General features: G+C 39.9%; 1 long non-coding RNA gene across 1 annotated transcript; it reads right to left on the reverse strand.

Annotated features, from left to right (window-relative positions):
- Positions 1–1,180: 1,180 nt before the first annotated feature.
- LOC308668119 lies at positions 1,181–12,736 on the reverse strand. The gene is made up of 3 exons (XR_014026445.1): positions 12,704–12,736; positions 9,490–9,678; positions 1,181–2,315 (listed from the first exon to the last, which is right to left on the reverse strand). It is a non-coding gene; the product is annotated as an uncharacterized lncRNA (long non-coding RNA).

Genomic DNA, 12,736 nt, shown 5'->3' on the forward strand with positions numbered 1-12,736 from the left:
TTTCTTTTAACTTTTGTATCATTGTTTTTTATTGTTGTTAGCCGCCCTGAGTCCTTCGGGAGATAGAGCGGCATATAAGTCCCAAAAATAAATAAATAAATAAATAAATAAATAAATAAATAAATAAATAAATAAATAAATAAATAAATAAATAAATAAATTTTATATTTAATGATAACAAAAATAACAATAACATATTGAGGTGTATGCTCACATTATATTTGATCTATCAGATACATAAATACAGAGAAAAACCTTTCCACAAGTGTACAGACAAATAATAGTATATGTGAATAAAGTGATATATAAAAGGAACGGAAATCTAGCCTACAACCTTGGTATTCTCTAGAGGTCTCTCATACAAGAACATACCAGCATTCTGTGTGATCCCATTTCTTTAAAATGAATCTGTGCTGATACATTACACTGTTTATCTGTTGATGCTACATTTGAAGCTCTGTGTTTACTTGGTGCTTAAGCAGTACAAATGCAGAAATTTATTCGGAAATAAATTCTATGACGTTCAATGCGCTTGAAGTCACTGTTCATGCGTGCAGACTTAGTGCTTTATAGGTATTGTCTGCTACAGCAGTGATATGTTTTGATTGGTCAGAAGAAATTTGAGACACTCTGGACTTATTGGAGTACATAAAGGAACACATACATGATGCTTGGCTTACGATTAGTGCAATTTTGGGGTTTGAAAATCTGGAAGGCTTTCAGGGTCTGTCAAAATCCACATTTCCTCTGGAGTAATATCAGGGCATGAACAGGAGTTAGGTAGCATACAAGCCAGCAGTTAATGGGGCCAAGAACTATAATGAATGGATACTCTCACTTTCCTGTTTCTGCCCACTCTTTTTTTCATTCTTCCTTCCCCCCCCCCCCCAGTGTTTCCAGGTTCATCATGAGTTGAACTGAAAAGGGACGGATGGGAGAAAGTTAAACTTATGGCCATCTTGAGGTATTATTAGTGTCAATGATTGGATTGATATACTCCCATATGTACATTGTAGCATCTTCATGAGTTTATTCTAAACAATTTGGCTTTTTTTAAATTTCCCCATTCAAACCAGCTTTGACAAGGATGAGCAGAGCAACTCTTGAGCAAAAGAGAGCTTGCACAAAAAAAGAGGATACTGAGAGTAGTTAGGTTTACACAGCAACCACACAGATTCACTGAGGTGTGTACAAAAGAGTTTTACTTGTGGGATAAGACAATAGCACAGTCCAGGGTAAAACAGTCCAGGTCATACACGAGTAATGAAAAAGATAGCAGATAACAATAGTCCAAGAATTTTCCGATACAGAGTCTTCTTACCAGTCTGTAAGTCAAACACAGTTCTACAGGTTTAGCAAAACAGTAGCAAACCCACAAACCACAATAAACAGCAAGTAACAGCAAGCGAGAGTGAACGTAACAGAGAGAGAGAAGCTATGTCTCTAGCTCCCTCTTATGGCCGTAGGAAACAACGCTGGCCAATCATTAGAAGTTATGATGCAATGCATTACATAGTTAAAGTGATACATTACAGTTCTATAACAATGATACAATCGTAGTTCATATATATTGCCAACCCAACCAGTTAGGCCACAGACTTATACCTAACAAGCTTAAAGAAGAATGAAAAATAATTATGCTTTAGAAGGATTTATGCAAACCCCAGAAACATAAATTTAACAAAATTCTTCCTTAACAAAAAACTTAAGAGATTTTTTTTAGAAAAAAACATTACCATACATGCACAATAGATGCCATAATGTTATTTCCATTTTATGACAAGGGAACAGACTGTTCACTATATTTTCCCATGCCTTTCTATCCTCATAGACCTTACTTGCCTCAACCTTGTCAACCATATCCAGTCATTTACAAACAATTCAACCAGATAAGAAAAAAAGTGAATCACATAAACAATTCTAGCTTGTTCAATTTCTGAAGAGCACTTGGCAGAAGAACTACCAGTCTATGATTGGTAGGAAATTCATTGTGATTGGTAGTGAGCAGATCGTCATACATATTTCATTTCTCCTTCTATGTTCCTTACAACAACATAATAGTCTTCGATGTCTTTTTTCCAAAACTTCTAGGTTTTCCAGGTCTAAGTGTGCCTGGAGATAGTTTGTCTAAAATTTATGACATGTAGCATTTCATCCCTCAGTCAGTCACATAACGTAAGAGTAAGCAAAATAGCAATGTCATAGAGCAGAGCTGCTGTTGAAATCTAGGGTTTTATCTTGGTAGCAGAATGTTTTTGAACCCAAAGCCATTCTACCTGCTCATCTCATCACAATGTGGGGAAGGTCATGAGAATCTGGGGAAAGAAAACAGATGTCAATAAGGTTAAAATCATCATCATCATCATCATCATCATCCTAGCCATGGTCTACTCTGTCCACTGCAGGATGAAGGCCTCTTCCACATGTTTCCAACCAATTCGGTCCTGAGCTTTGTTTTGCCAGTTGGGCCCACAATACTTGCTGATGTCATGATCCATCTTGGTTTAGGTCTCTTTTGTGGATGCTTTTAAATCAAGTGGGACCCATTCTAGGACTGCCTTGATCCACCTGCCATCAGTTCTTCTTGCTATGTGAGCAGCCCATTTCCATTTCAGTTCTTTTACTCTCTTGATGGCATCATATACTTGCATTTGTTCTCTAATACATGCGCAGGTCTTAAAATACAAAAGATTAAAATACATGATACAAAGTTCAATTTGGTTTATACTGCATTAGCCTTTAGATAGATTTCATGCAGTAATGCGTGTCCTGCACATGTGGCTGTTTATTCTAGGGAGTTACAAATGCTCATGTATTTTGCAATATTCTGACATCATCTCTGTAGCTGCTAGAAGTTGTTTCTTAAACATCTGTCTGAGCCATAGTTTCCATATTTATGCTGCCAGAGATAGACAAATAAAACAAATCATTTTCCAGATTTACTTAGAGTATGGTTTGTATTTTTCTAAATTAAAGTATATTGATAAACAAATCACAGATCTGAAATTAACTAATTGGGTTACTAGCTGTTCGATTCAGTGATAATCAGCAAAAAGATTGCTATGATAAACTCAGACCAATCTAAGTTAGAGTTATTTCTCTGGTCAAATGAAATAGTCCTTGGTTTACAGAGTAATTAAAAAAACATAGAGTATTGAATATTCAATCCCTTTTCCTCTGAGAATTATCTTGGGATATTCCTCTAGCTTCATTTCAATCAAATTAGCATGGAATCTTGTTTAATCTCACCTAAATTGAATCTCTCATCATATCACCTAAAGTCCAATGTAACTCTTGGAAAAGAAAAAAAAGGTTGTGCACTCTTGGCATTGTGAGGGTGGAGATTGCGGGACCAGCTGAGCCCAGGTAGAGAAGGATATTATACAGACAACTCTCAGTCTCATCTGAAATCCATTACATGGTGCAACAAGTATCTATTAATTTGGAAAGGCAGGAGGAAATATTTGGAGTTCAAACTCTGGAGTGTAGATGTATAAAGTCTCTGATCTCTTTGTACTACAATGGGTCATCAACATTTTTAAGGTTTCATTCATGTCTGTAATAAAAACTCTAATCTAAGTAAGTCATGCTTGGGAATTAAGTCAAGATGGATTATTAAGGAGTTAGTGGAGACCTGTGATTTACTTGTGGGTCAGGAATGAAACTTGATACATTAGCTATTCACACAGTACAGGGAGAAAACTGAAAGTCCTTTCAAAAATGTGATTCATGTTGCAAAGTATAAGTATATATTTTGCATTTCCTTGTCTGGCATTCTTATGGATTCTAGCAAGCAGAATAGGAAAATTGGCGGAACTGGACAATTGGCAATGGACAATTGTCAGCAGCCACCTTGCCGCGGTCACTTCACCCCAGGCCTTCCACCGCAACTATCCTGCCATAGGTTTTCATCTTTGGCTGGCCCTCCGCCAGCATTCTGCCCCCAGCATTGGTCCACTCACACTCCTCCCCTCCCCACTTTTCCCACGCAATTCACTGCTTGTCCCCAAGAGAATTGCTGCTCTGGAGAATTAACTGCTCCTCCCTTGGTTGTAGGTGCTACGTGGTCTGCCCCTCAGCCCAGCGCCCAAGGCCACTGCCCACCCTTCCCAGCTGCTAGGAGGCATGGCGAATTGTCCCACACAGAAAAGGGTCCCTCAGTGAATTGTCCAGGAAAAAAGGGTAGGAAGGAGCGCCAGTGGACCATTGCCAGGGGAGGAGTCCCGATAGAGGGACAGGTGCAGATGGAAGCCTGTGGTTGGTTGGCTGTGGTGGGGGCTCTGCGGTGAAGTGGGCATGGCAATATGGCTGCCGCCAATTGTTCTAGACCTCTAGCAAGATGGGAAGTAAGGGGCATAGGAGTAAGCAGGACCATTTTGTAAAACACAGGCCCAGTGCAGACTACCAACCAGGATGAGAAATGGATTACAAGCAGTGCTTAGAAAAGAGACAAAAGAAAGAAGCTCAAGATTTAAACTTTACAGCATGTGTGTTATGTATACACAAATACATATCCACACAAAATTAGGTTCTTAATTTTTGTAGAAGCTGCTATTTGTAATAACCAGCATTGCTTGTACTACAAAAAATATCTAATCTAAACCAACTTCTGGTCTTCCAGAAAAAGAAGTATTGCAAAGCGTGAGGCAGGGGGTGTGGCATCATCATGATCAAAGCCCTGTTCTTTTTTGCACTTGTTAATATTTCACATATATGGGCTGTGTGGTGCAGTGGTTAGAATGCAGTATTGCAGGCTGATTCTGCTGATTTCCAGGAGTTCGGCAGGTTGATGCTGCCCGGATCAAGGTTGAATCAGCTTTCCATCCTTCTGAGGTCGGTAAAATGAGGAACCAGATTGTTGGGGGCAATATGCTGACTCTGTAAACTGCTTAGAGAGTGATGTGAAACACAGTGAAGCGGTATATGGAATTAGTCTAAGTGCTATTGCTATATATACCAAAGGTTAGGGTTTTGATCGTGCTTATGTGACCATTTATCTTGCCTGATTTGACCTGCTTTGTAGATGCTGCCAGCCAGGTGAACATCTGTAACGTATATCTAACAGGTAGCTGTTGGTTAAGAGGGCCTGGTCTATGATCAAAGTCAGGTATGTAGCAACTTATAGCCCTGTGAGAATTTATGATATTATAAATGATAGTATAATTAGTGACTCTCATGGCATTAGTGCTGATGCATATTTCAGTGATGAACCAAGACAGGGAAATGCTATGATCCAGACGGCTATCTGTATTGTTGAAGATGAGCACAATGCAACCCACTTTATAATATTTTAATCAAAACCCCACAAAATCCCTTATAGGAGCACCTTTAACCCCATTAAAACAGCCTGTTGCCTAAGGGCCGGGAGAGTGCAGCAGCAAATAATGAATTTTTATTTATTTCTATTTATCCATGTGCTGAATAAAGGAAATTAAAGTCAATCCAGATGGAACCTAAGATGCAAGGAAGCAAATGTGCATTTTTCTTTGATGTCCTTTTAAGTAATGCCAACTTAAGCATAAGATAAAGGATATTATTCTAACCTAAAGCTTAACAACAAACCTAAAGGTGTTTTGGATTAATTTGCCACATGTACAGGTACTCCTCAATTTACAGCAGTTCATTTAGTGACCATTCAAAGACAAAACGGCACTGAAAAAAGTGACATGACCAGTTTTCACGCTTATGACCGATGCAGCATCCCCATTGTCACGTGATCAAAATTCAGATGCTTGGCAACTGATTCACATTTATGACGGTTGCAATGCGGCCACCTTTTGCAACCTTCTGACAATCAAAGTAAATGGAGAAGCCAGATTCACTTAACAGCCATGTTGCTGACATAACAACTGCAATGATTCACTTAACAAACATGACAAGAAACATTGTGAAATGGGGCAAAACTCACTTAACAAATTTCTCACTTAGCAACATAAATTTGGGGCTCAATTGTGATTGTACGTCGAGGACTACCTGTATTAGATTAGATGTGTCAGAGCATGCACAGTCTTATTGTGCTGAGATAACCAAGGAGTAAACAATGGTCTATATTAAATGGTGGTTTATCTTACACTATCTACAATATCATACACCAGGAACAATATACATACACATGTTAATGCAGCAGTTTCCAACACACAGCAGTTACAGCAGGAAATGAAAGAGAGAGAACACAGCAGTGGAGCCTTCCCTTTTATACAAAGGCTCTTAAAGAGACACAGATGCAGCTGGCTCTTAAAGGGACATAGACCCTGCTGAGTCATTTCCATCATTACATCATACATCTCACATTATACAAGCTGGTTAGCTGTTAAATTATTACCTTGACAAGATGACATGACCCAAATCACAAAACTATGTCTGATTTACTTTGACTATATCACGAGTGTAAATTCACTGGGGAAGTCAGTGATGCTAGGAATGGTTAGTGGAACAAGGAGACAAGCAAAGAAGACGCTGGCTGGATAACAACAAAATCGATACAAAGATGAACACCCAACAATTGAAAGAAGCTGTGCTTGACAGGGTAGCATGGAGAACTCTTGCCTATAGAGGCACCAAGGGTTGGACACGACTGAATGGTTAAAACAACGAAATTGCACATTAGAGGACTTGCCAAAATGTTTTAAGGGAAGAATCAGGTTAAATGAACTAACCTTGCAAGAGATAATTTAGAATCTTTAAGTATTGATTTAATAATGATTAGCTACAGGTAGTCCTCAACTTACAACCACAATTGAGCCCAACATTTCTGTTGCTAAGCGAAAGATTTGTTAAGTGAGTTTTGCCCCATTTTACTTTCTTGTCACAGTTGTTAAATTGGTAAATTAGCAACACGGTTGTTAAGTGAAAGTGGTTTCTCCACTGATTTTGCTTGTCAGAAGGTCGCAAAAGATGATCACAGGACCCCAAGACACTGCAACCATCATAAATATGAGTCGGTTGCCAAGCATCTGAATGTTGATCATGTGACCATGGGGAATGCTGCAATGGTTGTAAGTGTGAAAAACAATCATAAGTCACTTTTTTCAGTGATGTTGTAACTTTGAATGGTCAAGTAAATGAACAGTTGTAAGTCAAGGGCTATCTGTATTAAAAATAACTGGACTGGTAATAAATAGTGCCAGCTACACAAGACATGTGATCCACTACTCCATGAGTTGCACTGGCTGCAGGTGTGTTTCCAAGTGTATTCAAGGTGCTGGCTGTCACCTTTAAAGACCTACATGACTTGGGACTGGGTTACTCAAAGACCATCTTTTTCCAAAAGTTTCTGTCTGTCCAGTGTGATTCAACAGATTGGATATATTGGAGATTCCATCAGCCAAAAAAAATGTCAGTGTTTTGCTTAGCATTTTGGTTAATGGGTTAGGGTTGAAGTTAATGTTTGTATTTGCTATTTTATTCTGCCCTGTGAACCGCCCTGAGTCCTCAGGGAGAAGGGCGGTATATAAATGTTATTAAATTAAAATTAAATTAAATTAAATTAATGTTAGTGTTAGGTTTAGGGCTTGGGTTAGGGCTAGGGTTAACATTGAGTACTGGGGCGGATTATGGTTTGAATATGGTTATGGCTACGGCTACATCTACGGCTTCAGTAATAGTTATGATTGTGATCATTATGGTCATGATTATGGTTATGGTTAGTTAAGTTTAGCATTAGAGTCAGGGTCACAGTCAGGATCAGTGTTAGGCATAGGGCTAGGGCTAGGGCTGGTGCAATGTTGAGGATTAAGGTTAGCATTAGGGTTAGGGTTACGATTAAGATTAGTATTGTTACCTTTAGGTTTGGGTTAGGTTCAGGATCAGGATAAACTTTAGGAATGAGGTAAGGAGTAAGGTTTAGGTTAGGTTAAGGGCTAGAGCTAGGGCTAGGCTTAGGTAAGGGCTAGGGTTAGGGTTAGGAGTAAAGTTAGTGGTTATGGTTATGATTGCAATTACTGGTTATGGTCACAGTTACAGCTTATACTAGAGCTAGGTTTTGGGTTAGGGTTAGATCTAGACTTGGGGTTAAGGTTTTGGTTAAGGCTAGGAATCGGGATAGGTTTAGAGTGTTAGGGTTAGGATTACAGTTAAAGTTAGGGGTAAGGCTAGTGTTAAGCTTAGGGCTAGGGTTAGGTCTAGAACTATAGTTAAGTTTAATGTTTGGATTAGCATTAACCATGTTTACTGCTAGTGTAAGCAGATCATGGTTAAGATTTGGTCTAGAATTAGGGCTAGGGCTAGGGTTAGCATTAACATTAGATTTAGTGTTAGGGCTAGGGTTTGGATCAGAGTTTGGGCTAGGAGACGGGTAGGCAACCTTGGCTCTTTTATGACTCATGGACTTCAACTCCCAGAATGCCTGAGTCAGCTATCCTAGCTGGGCTAGGATTAAAGTTAGTGTTAGTGTTTTGGTTAATGCTTCAGCTGAGTCTTTTAGTGAAGCAACTACTCTTTCCTAACTGCAGCAACTGTTAAAAAAAGGGCTCTGAACTTTTATTCTGAAAAGGGACTTGAAGTTTGGTTCATTTATTATAATCACTTTGTGTAGGAAGCAACTCTTCCAGGCTTAGCAATTCTGCAATCAACTGTATAAGTAACCCATTTTTTTCACATTAACTTTCTTATTTTCAAAGGCAAAAATCTCAATAAACATATATCAATTGCTTAATGATTGCAAAATACACAGAAGTGGGGGAAGATCAGAGTTCTCTTTTTTCTCTCTGTCTTTTCCTTCTTTCTACCTCATCTGACTGACTGCTGCATCCCTGAATGAAGCCCAATCCCTACAGAATCTTGAAGTACGCTTCTTCCCATTTCCCACCTGGGTAGGCAGTTTCTTGTCCTCCCAGGCTTTCCGCAACTTCCACCAATGGAGAAATCCCGGTGAAACTCTTGCTACAGAGTTCCTTGTCCCTATCTGACCATGGTCGCCTGTCAGTTTGAGGTGCACCCATTGCACCCTGGGGACCCCCTAGTGAGGTAAGCAGCCCATCTTTACTTACTCAGCCCACTTGCTGTTTTCAGACCATTAGGTCTGGGAGGACTCTATATTTTGCTAGAGTAAGGGACCCCCCCTTTTAATAAAAAGCAGGACTTCGTTCAGAGATCAGGATGCAGCTGCCCAGGTATGATTACACTCTTCCCCCCCCCCTCTCAAACATACACACACTCCTTTTCTCCTTGCAGAAATCCTTGTATTTTTTGTCAACCCTCCTTGCTTTCCAGATTCTCTTGGTCATAGCCTTTTGGGCTAGTAGATGGCTGGGTGTCATTAGGAATAGCATAAAAGGAACAAGATGCACCTGCAGATGAGAAAAAGGGGATTCCCCTGTTCCACAGTCACCCCTGAGCACAAGGCACAAAAAAATTTGATGGTACTTACCTCCTTTCCAAGAAGCTGTTGAGCTCAAGACTCAAGACTTCCTTTCCTACCACCCCCACCCCCACCCACCCCGAATGGGCAAGGTCCAGGAAACCCTCTTACAGCAGTGGTAAAAAGCTTACTCAGGCCAGGTCCATTGGTCAAGTTGGTCTTGGAGTCCCATCTTGGGGGTGCCAATTGTTAGAAGAATTTCGCAGGGTTCCTTTCTCTGGGAGAGGAAAGGCATAAAGGCAGCTGTTTTTGTTTCATCTGTTTTCCTTTTACCTCATGTAAAATTTCTTCTAACATTGGCAACATCTTTTAAAGACAGTCTATTTATAGAGGCAAAACACACATAAAATTAATTTCTGCATTAATTGTTTGAAAATATTAAATATGTCCAATGTAACATTATTTTCCTTCATTCTGTTATTTGTAACTCGAGTTTGAGTGTTCTTCTCCTTTAATTGTAATCTTTACGTCCTTCTAGTTCCTCTTCTGTTCATTTTTTTAAAAGTCTTATTATTAAAAAAGATAATTCAAAAGAAAAGTACTCTTCTATGGGAAGGGTTCTTTATAATTAATTCCCAAAATTTATTTCAAATCTATCTGGAGCCATAAGTCTGTTTGAAACTTTTTTTAATATCAAAGCTTTAATCCCCCTATTTTGCTGTGTATTTAACAGCTGTTTCAAGTGCTTAAACTTACATAAAACATCTCTCATTAAAGATAGAAGAAAACCTAGGCAGTGCTGTGAAACTGGTCTTTCTATTCCTAATAACTGAAAAGCAGCTAACAAGCAATTTCTGAAAGTGATTAGAAAAGGAAGTATGGGAGCCCGGTGTCTTTTCAAAAGTGCCAAACACAATTTCAGATGGGTGATGGCTATTTCCTCATCTCCCAAGGCTCAAAACCAGCTGGAAGCCACTGATTTGTGATCATATGTTTGGAACATTTGTGGGCCATCTCAAGTCCTCGCCTTGTCCAGAGACAAATTGGTCTATTTGCCAGCTTTTTTATTTCATCGTAGTCATCTGCTCCACTTTTACAGAGCTGTCTTCAGTCTGCCATTTCTTCCCAGGAAGTCTTTTATTACATTTTGTCCAAATGGACTTTCAACTATCCAGAGCTATTCAACTATCTAGAGCTATTCACTTTCATCAATCTCTTAGAGTTTGTCTAGATAGCTGCAACTTGTATCCAGAATTTCTAATTCAGTTTCTCTAGCAATGAAATATATCTGGACCTCCTTCAGACAGGGTTCAGGCCTGAGTATAGGACCATGCATGGATTGATCACACTGGTATCCTTCTGAATCAACCCCAAGAGTGGGGGTGGGGGTGGGCAGCACAGTGTTCTGGTCTCTCTTTCCTATTCCAGTTGAGGGGGCAAAGATCCAGCTGGCAGACCTTCCTTTGTGTGATGCTGCAGGGCTCAATACTTTCTCCCCTCTTGCTTAACATCTACATGAAGCTGCTGTATGAGGTAGCCTATCATCAGGATGTTGATGATACCTTGGCTGCCTGAGTGATACAGTGGAGGTTTGGTCTCTCTGGAGGCTATGGGGACCTGGATATGGCAAAGCAGGCTTCAGCTCAATCCAAGCAAGACTGAAAGGCTGTAGATTTTGGGGCCTCCTGGTTCTGGGGTCCTCCCAAACAATCTGGGTGTGCTATCTGGGGAAATTCTTGGACTCACTACTCCTGCTCAAAGAGTTGTGGCCTTTGCACAATTTTAGGTTGTGTGTCAGTTATGTTCATTCTTGGACTGGGGCCTCTGCTCATGGGCACTCAGGCACTTGTGACCTCAGACGGAACAACTGCAATGTGCTTTACACAGGGCTGCCCTTGAAGGAGAGCCTTTTCTGCCAGAGTACCTGCTCATTGGAATATCAAGTTCTCCCGACCCATGAGATTAGATTGGCCCTGTCCCTATAGGCCTTTCATAAAGCTTTTTGCACCTGAGCATAGGGACTTGGCATGAGATAGAGCCTATATAGGCCTTTCATAAAGCTTTTAAAACTTGGTTTTGTGCCTGAGCATAGGGATGATTAGTTACATAATACCGACATGCTTTGTGTTTTGTTATTTTTACATTGTCTAGACTAGAGTCACATAAAAGTGAAATAGGCAGCTGTATAAATGAAGCAAATAATTAAATAGGTTCTTGACCATTTTCTCCATGGCTTCTCTTTATATACTTGTATACCCATGTCTCCTTCTACATAATCCTCAATTTGTAAAAAAACACATTTCCTTCTGGTTTTCAGCAAAACTGGGTCATAGCCAACAATGACTGCTGCAAAAAGATTGTAAAAGATTGTACAATCTGCCTTGGTGGAGCAGTGGGCTAATGACTCCTTAAGTAACACCAGCTGCCTGCAATTAGCGCAGGTTCGCATCCCACCAGGCTCAAGGTTGACTCAGCCTTCCATCCTTCCGAGGTAGGTAAAATGAGGACCCAGATTGTTGGGGGCAATTATGCTGACTTTGTAATAATGCCGCTTGGGGGTGTGTGTGAAAGCCCTAATAAGCAGGCATATACATAGAATGAAGGCTACTGCTAAGCTTGTAAGCCGCCCTGAGTCTTCGGAGAAGGGCGGGATATAAATGGAATTAAAATAAAAAAAAATTAAAAAAATGAAGTCGGTCACTTGGGTGACCAGCTTTATCACTGTCACAACTTATGACTGTAATGTGAGGGCTCCATTATGGTTGTAAGTCGAGGACTATCTGAATACTGATGATTTTTTTCCCTTTTCATAAGCCCTCTTGATAACATTTTTCACTAAACTCATCTCACTCTAAGCTTTCACCTTCCTAAAATCAGCACTAAAGTTGGTCTTCCTGCCTATATCTGTTTCTTGTACCTTGTGGGGCCAGCCTACTTCCAGACTGATGCAAGATGGATTCAGTTATTTTTGGAGTCTCAATTTCAGCTTCTCAAACAGGTTCTAATATAAGCTCTGGCTTAACGATGGGGCCAACTGATAACCATATTACTTTGCTTAATGGTTTTAAGGTCTTTTGACTGACAGTATAACTTGTAGTAGATTTTGCTGATCCTCAAAGTAATACTTATCATTTACCTTTCAGAGACAAGAAATTGATGTATCAAATCATTTGATTTACAACCTGTTATGTATTGGGCTCAAGTGTAAAACCACGTGGTTAGCTGGAGCAGCTAATGGCTCTCCAGCAACCCAAACTCCAGGTCTCCAGTGCTGCTATTGGCGAAACAGTTGATGGTAGGGAGTGGGAAACTCCTATAGTCATGCCACTTAAGGCCAACAGAGAAATTAGGATATGTCCAGACAATAAATGTACACTGAATAAAGCCCTTAAGCAACACACTTACCCTGTCCCAGTGGTGAACCACATTTTAGCTTTC

The sequence above is a fragment of the Vipera berus genome (genome assembly GCF_964194415.1).
Source record: "Vipera berus genome assembly, chromosome: 4".
Lineage (NCBI taxonomy): Eukaryota > Metazoa > Chordata > Lepidosauria > Squamata > Viperidae > Vipera > Vipera berus.